Here is a 12,240-nt window from a genome sequence, read left to right on the forward strand (position 1 = left end):
TTGGTGACAACGGCAAGCCTATCACAAAGTCTATAGTAATTCGATCTCATTTCCATTCGGGAACTAAAATAGGCTGAATTAAACCTGAAGGTACCTGGTGTTTGGCCTTTACTTGTTGACAAATCAAGCATTTCAATACAAACTCGAATATATCTCTCTTCACACCATTCCACCAATACATTTTCTTTAAATCATTGTACATTTTTGTGCTACCTGGGTGAACTGAGATACATCCATTATGAGCCTCTTGCAAAATATTCCGAATCAACTCAGCATTCTTCAAAACACAAATTCTACCATGGAATCTCAAACAACTGTCAGAATCTCTCTAAAAATCTGATTCACTATTCGACTCACTCTGAGCTTGCTTAGCTTGTAACTCTTTATCAGCTTTCGGAGCATCACAAATCTGTTGTCGAAAAGTCAGTCTAGCTCTTAACTCTGCTAGAACTGCACCATCAAGAGACAGGGTCAGCCATGCATTCATAGCTCTCAGGGCAAATAAAGACTTTCTACTCAGGGCATCTTCAACCACATTTGCCTTACCGGGGTGATAATCAATCACAAGCTCATAGTCTTTTAACAACTCAAGCCATCTTCATTGCGTCAAGTTCAAGTCCTTTTGGGTCATCAGATACTTAAGACTTTTATGGTCTGTATAGACATGGCATTTCTCCTTGAATAGGTAATGTTGCCAAATCTTCAAAGCAAATACAATGGCGGCCAATTCTAGATCATGCGTAGGATAGTTTTTCTCATGGGGCTTCAGTTGCCTCGAAGCATAAGCTACTACCTTGCCTTCTTGCATAACCACACAACCTAGTCCACTCAAGGACGCATCACTGTAAATCAAAAATTCTTTCCCGGATTTCAGTTGTACTAACACTGGTGCCTTGGTCAATAACATTTTCAATTTCTCAAAGCTCTGATGACATTTTTCCGACCATTCAAACTTGACATCTTTTTGAAGTATTCTTGTCATAAGAGTGGCATAACAAGTAACTTGTAGTGGCCACACCTCGTTCTAAAGGCAGTCTTAGGCACATCTAACTCCTTAACTCGTAACTGGTAATATTCGGATCTCAAATCTCTCTTAGGAAACCATGTCGCTCCCTTCAGCTAGTCAAACAAGTCATCAATCCTTGCCAGGGGGTACTTGTTCTTGATCGTCACCTTATTGAGCTGTCAACAGTCAATGTATAACCTCATGGAACCTTCCTTCTTTTTCACAAATAACACAGGAGCACCCCATGGTGAAAAACTTGGTCTTGTAAAACCTTTGTCAGTCAACTCTTGCACCTATGACTTCAATTATTTCAGCTTAATCGGGGCCATCTTGTATGGAGCAATAGAAATAGGTGTTGCCCTGGCATTAACTCGATGCCAAACTCAAATTCTCTAATTTGAGGCAAACCTGGCAATTCCTCTTGAAATACATCCGCATACTCACAAACTACTAGTACTGAATTGATTCTCAATTCGGATTCCTTTGTATTCAATATATATGCCAAATAAGCTTCATACCCTTTTATCATACATTTCTGAGCAGCCATTGAAGAAATTACCATTGACGACTTATCTACATCATTTGGTTGAACCCAAAGAACCTTACTGTTTTCACATTTCAATTCAATAATTTTCTGTCTACAGTTCACTATAGCATCATGTAGTGTCAACCAATCCATATCCAGTACGACATCAAATTCATCAAACAGTAACAACATTAAGTCGGCCAGAAAAAAAATGACATCTAACCATCAAAGGGCAATTCTTATATACTTTGTCAACTATCACATGCTTTCCTAACGAGTTTGACACCTTAATCATAAATTATGTAAACTCGACAAGCATATTCATGCTAGATACCAATTTCACACACACATACGAATAGTAGAGTCAGGGCCTATCAAAGCAGTAACAGTAGTATCATAGAGAGTAAAATTACCAGTGATCACATCAGGAGAAGTTGCATCTTCACATGGACGTATGGCGTAGGCTCTAGCCGGAGCTCTAACCTCAGACCTCACCGCTGTATCCCGTGTCGTACTCTTACTACCGAACTCAATCCCGACATTTCTCGAGGGTCTTCCCCTAGAAGCTGTGTCACCCAGCCTTGAGTTCTAAAATCTTTCTTTCTCTACCATCTAGAGGCAGTCCTTAATATAGTGGTCTTAAGAACCACACTTGAAACAAGATCCTTCACTCACCCTACAGGTGCCAAAATGACATCTACCACATTGCTGGAACTCAGGTTTGGAAGGTTTAGCGTTACCCAAACTTGCCACAGATGTAGCCTAAGATTTAAAACCTGAATATTACTTTCTACGGTTCCCGTATAAATGTCCAACTAACACATGTGAATGAGAGTACATCTTTTTAGATTTCTTAGACTGAGATGGCAATGACTTAATCAAATATCTCTTTCTTGTGTCTCTAGCCTTAGACTTACCTTTCTTCTTTTCTTTGACCAATTCTTCGGCTTTACAAGCCCGCTCAACGAGTACCACAAATTCTTTCAACTCAAAAATACCCACTAATTTCTTAATATCTTCATTAATTCCATCTTTAAATCTTCTGCACATCTTAGCCTCAAAAGATACACACTCTTGAGCGTACTTACTGAGCCTGACAAATTCTCTCTCATATTCATTAACTCTCACACGACCCTGTTTCAAATCTAGAAATTCCTTACGCTTCTGATTGATGAACCATTCACTAATATATTTCTTTTGGAATTCCTCTTGAAATAATTCCCAAGTAACCCTCTCCGATGGTACCACAGATATCAGTGCTCTACACCAGTGATACACCGTATCTCTCAACAAAGATATGGCACATCTGAAGCATTCCTCGGGTGTACAGGATAATTCATCAAATACCCGTATCGAGTTCTCTAACTAGAACTCTGCTCTCTCAGGGTCATCATTGGCATTTGCCCTAAATTCCTCAGCACCTTTCTTTCGAATTTTATCAACTGGTGTTCTAGAGAATCTTATAAAATCTATACCTTGAGGCATCATGGGCGTAGGTCGAGGATTTGGAAGAGATGGGAGAGGTTGGACGTTCGGGTTCGTTCGAACGAACTTCGTATACCAAGCATTCATCATGTGGAGAAAAGCTTCTCCTCCTTCTCTTCTATTGACAGCTTCAGGTCTACTCTCGGATGGCACCGCCCCTTCAGTAGGAGTAGGCACATTACTTTCTACATCATCTGCCACTACTCTGTCAAGATCCATTGGCTATATGAAAACACGTTTTAAAATTTGTTAGGAGTCATCACACTATCATCATATATGTATGGTATATATAGCTAGACTCAAATGCATGCTACGTAGTCCAAGAATCGACTAAACCGTAGCTTTGATACCACTAAATGTAACATCCCTTACCCGTACCTGAGGCCGGGATAGGATACGAGGCATTATTGAACATATACACAGTCATTCATGCAAAAATCAGGCTATAAAATTTCTCTCTTCAAAACACTTCATTCATACAACACAATTTGTCCCTGTTACGAGCCTACGAGGCCCAAAACAGCCTTCGAAAAAGATTTGATACTAAATCGAGAATTTTACAAATGTTTGGGAAATTTTCCCTAATATATAGCCACACGCCCATGTGAGACAAGGGACACGCTTGAGTGCAATTGACATGCCTGTGTCTTCCAGCCGTGTAACTCTCTGACTATGATGTCAACACCATCACACGGCCATATCATACGCCTGTGTAGCCAGACCGTGTGGTCAATTAAAAATAAATAAAATTTTCACAAAATGGTGTAGACTTCACATGGCTAGAGTACATGCCCATGTGGGTAGGCCTTGTCTCTCACACAGCCAAGACACACGCCCATGTGTTTACTACTGGGCATACTGACTTGCAAAAATTTAGGTGCAGGAGACACACAGCCATTCAACACGCCCGTGGGGCAGACCATGTGTCACACATGGCTTAGACACATTCCTGTTTGTCTATCCGTTTGGACCATTTATAAGCCATTTTCCAAGCCAATTATCACCCTCAATCATTCATACACTCAACATATTTCATAGCATGCAACATGACCTATTTAAAAAACTCAATTATTCAACATCATGACACTTAAACATCTTCATAAGGTCATTCTATTACACATTCAATTAGACACAACAATTGGAAGCATTCCACACCTATTTCATGCATAATCAAATTTGATACCATAACCTCAAATTACACATTCATGTCCATAGTCATCTTAAGTAATTAAGTCATTCTTTATTTCCAAGTACTTAATTCATTCCTAATCACATAACCAACAACCAACCACATAGCACACCATCAAGGCATTAACACATTCATGCATGAATAATTAGACATTACAACCCAATAATCAATTATGAGCCATATCATATGGCTATTACAAAATAAATCATCAATATCATAGGCCTTCACAATTTGGCCAAATAGCATGACACATATTACAAAATGACCAAGTCCCCTATACATGCCATACTCAAAACAACAATTTCATTATACCCAGTATTCTTTTGATACTGTGGTTGAATACTTTGACAACTTCCGATCCCCAATATAGCTTAGCAGAACTACAAAGGATGGAAAGAAATGGGGTAAGCATTAAATCTTAGTAAGTCCACATGCAAATAATATGCAATAATAGTAAACCATAATCATACAAAGACATAACATCATTACCACAAAGATTATTCATCATCCAATCATTTTAGCTCCTCTTTCAAGTGTCCATGTATATACTTTCTCATCACATATCATTCTTTATCAAGGCATTATTCATGGGTTTAGCATACATACTTGTACTCATTGTAGTATATCATATAACCATACCTATTTAACATGCCCTCCTCAGGACTTTCATCACATCCATTGCATTACCTGTTGAACACTCGGAATACTATTAGATACGTGAAAAACTTGCACATAAGTGCCACATATACATACGTAGCCAAAGCTACCTCATAACATGTAACGCTCTCAATGGAGCAACTCACGGGCTTGCTCATATAAGCTATTGGTCGAGGTGAAACTGCACGGGCTGCTCACACAAGCTGTCAAGTATCCGACCCACTAAAGTATTACCTAGCCACCGGTAGAACACACAAGACCATTCCTCGGAACCCAATTATATGTATCGCATCCATTATGAACTCGGACCTACTCAACGAGTTCAGATGCCCGCATCCATAATGAACCCAGACCAACTCAATGAGTTCGGAATTCTTAATGCCCAGTGACAAGTCACTTGTATCCTATACTATCCCTAAGATTCAAATGAGATTCTTTCTCATATACACATAGCATCTCCATCGTACTTGCTCGTAACGTCGTGGATAACGACCAATATCATTCACACTTACAAGTTATCACTAGGCATAACATGCATAATATTGATAAAACATTTATCAAAATTCAACACATCAAAATATAATACATTGTCACACATGTACTTACCTCCGTACAAAATGATGATAATCGAGCCTAATCGTCGTATACATTATTCGTTCCTCGATCAAGGCCCGATTCACGTCTTTCTTGTTCTATAATGCCAAATTTAACTTGTTTATTAATTACATTATTCAAATCAATCCATAATTCATGTTTTGGTAAAATTCCCTTTTTGTCCCTTTCTTTTCACTTATTTACGATTTAGTCCCTAGGCTCGTAAAATGAAATGTATGCATTTTCTTGGTTACCCAAGCCTAACTGAACCTATACCATGCACATATTAGGCCAAATTTTTCTTTCTTTCACATTTTTACTACCCACTTTTACACTTTTACAAACAAGTCCCCCTTTTAGGTGTTTTCATTAAAAATCACCTAGTAAAAGATGTTTATCATGCATCAAACATTCATATTCCTCCATTAATCATCAAAATACATGCATATTACACATGGGTCAAATTTCATACATGAACCCTAGCTCAAAATATAGCTAGAAATGGATAGATCATGCTTCAAGGACTTCAAAAATACAAAGAACATTAAAAACGGGGCTAGGGAGCACTTACAATCAAACGTGAAATGTTGAACAAAACCCTAGCTATGGCTATTTAAAAATTCGGCTATAACTTGGAGAAGATGAGCACATTTTTGCTTTGATTTTCCCTTTTTATTCTTTTAATTACCAAATGACCAAAATACCTTTAAAGCCTTTCTTACAAATTTTTCCTATGCATGTCCATTTTTGTCCAAAATTATAGAAATTGGTCAAATTTCTAATTAGGACCCTCTAATTCATAATCTAAAACAATTTCATGCTTAAAGCTTCTAGAGTGTAAGTTTTGCATTTTATTCAATTTGGTCCCTAAAGTGCAATTAGACATTTTATGCATAGAATTTCTTCAAGAAACTTTCACATAAGCATGCATTAATATCATAGACCTCTTAGGAATCATATAATAATTATTTCTATCCTTGATTTTTGGTTTTGAAATCATTGCTCTAACTAGGCCCTAATTCGAGATGTTACACTCTATGGCAAAATTACCTTTCTACTCCTGACTTTGCACATTTTTACACTTTGGTCCCTTGGCTCGTAAAATGAAATTCATGCATTTTCTTGGTTACCGAAGTCTAACCAAATCATGTACTAGCTCATAGCAGCCCACATTTTCTTTTATTATATATATCTACTACTCATTTTACACCTTTTTACAAACAAGTCCTTTTTAGGTGTTTTCATGGAAAACCACTTAGCAAAATATGTTTATCTTACACCAAACTTTCATATTCCTCCATTAAACATCAAAGAACATGCATGTCACATATGGGTATGTTTTATAACATAAACCCTAACTCAAAGTATGGGTAAAAATAGATAGATTAAGCTTCAAAGGTCTCAAAAATGCAAAGAACATTAAAAATGGGGCTAGGGAGTACTTATAATCAAGCTTGAAATGTTGAAAACCCTAGCTATGGAGACTCCCAAATTTTTGGCACCCTTAGAGAAGATGGACAACATTTTTGCTTGATTTTTCCCTTTTTATTCTTTAATTAACCAAATGACTAAAATGCCCTTTTTTACTAAACAATGAATTTTTCTCCATGCATGTCTATTTTTGTTCAAAATTTTAGAACTTCGTCAAATTCCTATTTAAGGGCCTCTAATTAATAATCCAACTCAAATCCATGCTAAAAGCTTCTAGAACTCAAATTTTACAACTTATTCAATTTAGTCCCTAAAAATAAATTGGGCATCTTGGGCATAGAATTTCTTCATGAAATTTTCACACAAGAATGCATTCATATCCTAAACCTAATAATAATCATAAAATAATTATTTCTACTTCAAATTTGTGGTCTTGAAACCACTACTCTGACTAGGCCCTAAATGTGACAGTCCTAATTTGACCCTAATCAGAAAAGTGGTTTTGAAACCACAAAACTGAGTCAGAAATTTTTTAAATATATATATCTTATTTTTATGTTTTTATTTCGTGAATTTATATATTTGAAAATTTTTTATTTTAATTGTCTTTTGGACGTGAAATTAGCTAAAAAGAACTTGTTAGAGAACTTTGAAAATGTGGTAGGTAAATGTCCAAGGGATTAATTTGTTGAATTACTAAAATGGTGGATTTGCATGTCTATTTTACCTTTTAAATTAAGGGCACGGTAATGGGGTTGGTATACAATAATTTTATGCTTTTTATAATAATAGATTATATATTTGAACTATGTTATAATATAAAATAAGTTATAATATATTAAGTGGAGGTGATAAAAACAAGGAAATTCAATGTTTCTCTTCCATCCTCATTACCGAAAACATAAGTGAAAGAAGAAGGAAAATGTCAAGGGCATTCGGCCATCTTAAGGGCTAATTAAGGTAGGATTTTATGTTATTTCTATTAAATTTTATGAAAATTTAGTTAGTAGTCAAGCTCTTATTATAACCCATATGTTGATTTTTTTTAATTTGGTGAGAAAATGTGCATACGGTTATAATGGATAAATGCTAAGAGGATAGTGTTTTGATGTTTTGGATAGAAATATTAGAAAGGTGAAAATGAGCTAGCTAAATAGATATATGTGAACTTAAATGACGATATGAACAAATGTAGAGCTTTTGCTAGTTTTAGAAGTATTCGGTCAAGGTGGTTATGTGGTGAATCTATGTGTTAAATGACAAAGTGATGTGCAATTGTTATTTTGGTAGTGATAATGCCGAAAGTGAAAAGATTGTTAAGGAATTATGGTTTAAATGTTTAGTGAAGATGATATTCGGCTTGTTAGTATGTGAATAATTTATTTAAAGTATAAAATTTATATGTATACTAAAAATTTATATGCATTCGGCCTTGAGACATTAGATAAACATTAGTTGAGGTTTTAATGTCTTAAACAATGACGGTTGTAAGATGAAGTGGAAAATTATTAAATTTATATATGTGAGTATTTAGCAAGGGGTGGTCACCGTATATATATATATGTGTGTGTGTTTTATTGAATTATTGATTGGGTTGTTTCTAGTATTTGGATCGTTGGTGGTCCATAGCCGAATGGTTAGTTTAAATTTGCATGCAATAATTAGTAAAGGGCGTAAGTACATTTAGCTCAAAAAAATGTTAAAAGGAAAAAGGCAAGGTCATAATAACAATGTTCGTGATATGATATCTAAATGTGTCAATGGAAACCGAATGGCTTAAGTTTAATGAAAGCATAAGGTGGATGAAAATCAAATTTTGCCGTGTGATTCTTGTGATATGAAACTATTAATATTGTGAGATATAAATAAACTAGCAAGATAATTAAACTAGTCAATTTGTTTATTCTAGCTCAAGAACCCAAAGGAGGGGAATCAACCAAGGGAAAAACAATTGGTATCGAGTAGCCGATTGGAACCGTTTCATCCAACACAAGGTAAGTCCATAAGCAATTATAAGATTTGTTATTTTATACATAAATGGTGCGCGCATATCATGAAAGAACTACTTTTGTATATATATATTTTCTTGATTGATAGATATGTGGCCGTATATACATATTGGATTAAGTCAATTGATTTGTTTATAATGAAATGACATTGGCACTATGTGTGCGAATTTGAATGGCACTATGTGTGCGGATTTGAATGGCACTACTTGTGTGGATTAGGAAGGCACTATGTGTGCGGGTTAGCGTGGCACTATGTGCTAATTTTCTTGACCGAGCACTATATGTACGAAATCAGTTGTTGATACAATAAGTGCAGGAACTGAATGAAGAATTAAAGCTATTGAGTGAAATAAGAAATTGGACTCATGAAACGTATATGCATGAATCCATCTATTTCGTCACTATTTAATACTTTGAGGAAAAGATTTAAGGCATTTGAATGTATGATACTTTGATTGAATAGCATGACTTGACTTGTAGTTAGATTAATAATCTAAGTGATATATGGCATAGATCGGTACGGCTGTGATAGTTGATTTTGCAAAAGAATATTATTATAATAAGTAGATGTCAATCAGAGTGAGATAAAAAGGAGTTAAATTTTACTTTGAAGTGTTAATTGTAATATGAACTTTTCTAGTTTCTATTTCGATATATCAAGTTAATTGTTTGCATTATATTGCTTACGACTTACTGAGTTGAAAACTCATTTGGTGTGTTTACTTGCCTCTTATTTAGATTTTTTTTTGATTCGTTGTGTGCTCGGGACCATCATCGAAGTCATCACACCTGCCTGCAACGTTTTGGTACCCCTTTTTGTTAGTCTTAAGTATAACATTATGGCATGTATAGACTTTAAATTTGGGATTTCCATGCCATAATATTTATTTTTGTAATCATGGCTATGCGAATATGGCTTAAACTTTAATATTTCAAAAGTGGCTATGTTTGCTTTTATAATACAGCTCTTTCGATTAAGTGAAACGATACTAAATGAGTGGCTAATTATTAAATTAAATAGGTCACTTAAAAAATAAAAAAATAAAAAAAATTACTTAGAAGTTAGGCCTATGGGATGTATTTATTATTTATATGAATGAGCTAAATACTATGTGTATTTAAAATTAGTTATGCATTCGGCTATAATTGCAAACCACCAAATGAATAGTGATCCTCTTTTTATGATGCATATATGAGTGCAAGGTACGTTGTAAATCATATGTACGTATAGGTTGTGAAATTGTTTATACATGATAAATTAATACCTTGTGAATTCGATTTTGTTTAATTGCAAAGATCGATAAGATGATTATTCACTATTATATTTTGTTTGACTGTTCGCACATGAATTTTTTTAGTAATACTCCGTAACCCTTCTGGCAACGGATACGGGTTAGGGGTGTTACAATTTATTGGTATCAGAGCTACGGTTTAGTCGATTCTAGGACTACCGTAGTGCGTATGAGTCTAGCTATACATGCCATAATGCTAGTATATAATAGTATGATGACTTCTGATGGTTGAAATTGTTGTTTTGATTAGTAAATGGAATCCACTCCAAAGAGAGCCTTAGCGGATGACGTTGAGAGTGTAGCGCCTGCTCCTACGCAAGGGACAGCACCTGTTGAACCTCAACCATCTGCGAGTAATCAAGATGATGGGGCTAAGCAAGCTTTCTTTACCATGATGAATGAGTGGGTTGCACAATATGCCCGAACAAACCCGGCTGCTCAACAATTCCCGAATTTAAATAATCCTTCTCCGGTGCCTATAATACCAGCAACTACTGATCCTTTGAGGCTGAGTAAACCTCTTGTTGATTTGATTAGAAAGTGCGGGGCCGAGAAATTCTGAGCCACAGCTACTGATGACGCTGAAAGGGTTGAGTTTTGGCTTGATAATAACATCCATGTTTTTGATGATCTATCTTGCACACCCGATGAGTGTCTAAAGTGTGCCATATCCTTATTACAAGATTCGGCCTACTATTGGTGGAGAACCTTGATTTCGATTGTTCCGAAGGAATGAGTTACTTGGGACTTCTTTCGGGCGGAGTTTTGTAAAAAGTATATCAGTCAACGATTCATTGATCAAAAGCACAAAGAATTTTTGGAGCTTAAACAAGGTCGTTTGACAGTATCCGAATATGAACGTGAGTTTGAAAGGCTCAGTCAATATGCTCAGGAGTGTGTAGCTGATGAAGTTGCCATGTGTAAAAGATTTGAAGAGGGATTGAATGAAGATTTAAAGCTACTGGTGGGTATTCTAGAAATAAAAGAATTCGTAACACTGGTTGAACGAGCTTGCAAGGCTGAAGAGCTTGGAAAGGAGAAAAGAAAGCTAAATCTGAAACTAGAGACTTCCGTAAAAGATCGGCGGGTAAAACTTTTTTCTCACCTGCAAAAAAGTTCAGAGACGATACTAACAGATCAAAGACTACTGCAGGAATTTCTATTAAGGAGCGACCATCAACAGACTCTCGAGCTATTTCGGTTGCTAGTGTGGACAACAATCGGCAAGAAAAACCTGAATGTCCACAATGTAGAAGACGTCATGTAGGTGAATGTTGGGGTAAGTCTATTAACAGAGCCTGTTATAGATGTGATTTGCGGGATCATTACGTTCGAGATTGCAGGGAACCTGATGAGAAAAATAAAGTGCAAGGTGCAAGATCGAGTGGTACAACAACTAGAGGTAGACCACCAAGAAATACAAGAGGCAGGAGTGGTAATCAGAGAGGGACTTCTGATACGGCTGTTCAATCTGAGACTCGTGCCCCCGCCAGAGCTAATGCCATCCGTGCACGAGAGGAGGCATCCTCTCCTGATGTTATCATTAGTACATTCACTCTCTATAGTACTAGTGTGCTTGCTTTAATTGATCCTGGTTCGACTCATTCTTACGTATGTGAAACATTAGCGTCCAGTAAGACTCTACCTGTTGAGTCTACTGAGTTGGTGATACGAGTGTCAAACCTTTGGGTCGGTATGTGTTAGTTGATAAGGTATGCAAGAGATGTTCATTGATAATTAAAGATTTCTATTTTTCGGCGGATTTGATGCTGTTACCCTTCGACAAATTCGATATTATTCTCAAAATGGACTGGTTAACCGAACATGACACTGTGGTAAATTGCAAGCAAAATACTATAGACTTGCTATGTTCGAGTGGTGAAATGATTCGAGTTGAGTCTAGTGATCTGAGTGGGTTACTGGCAGTGATATCTTCTGTGTTAGCTCGGAAATATGTGAGAAAGGGTTATGAAGCTTATCTTGCATATGTACTGGATAGCAAAGTATCGGAACGAAAGCTCGAGACTGTGCATGTAGTTTGTGAGTATCCA

This window comes from Gossypium hirsutum, chromosome A08 (genome assembly GCF_007990345.1).
Source record: "Gossypium hirsutum isolate 1008001.06 chromosome A08, Gossypium_hirsutum_v2.1, whole genome shotgun sequence".
In the NCBI taxonomy this organism is placed as follows: Eukaryota; Viridiplantae; Streptophyta; class Magnoliopsida; order Malvales; family Malvaceae; genus Gossypium; species Gossypium hirsutum.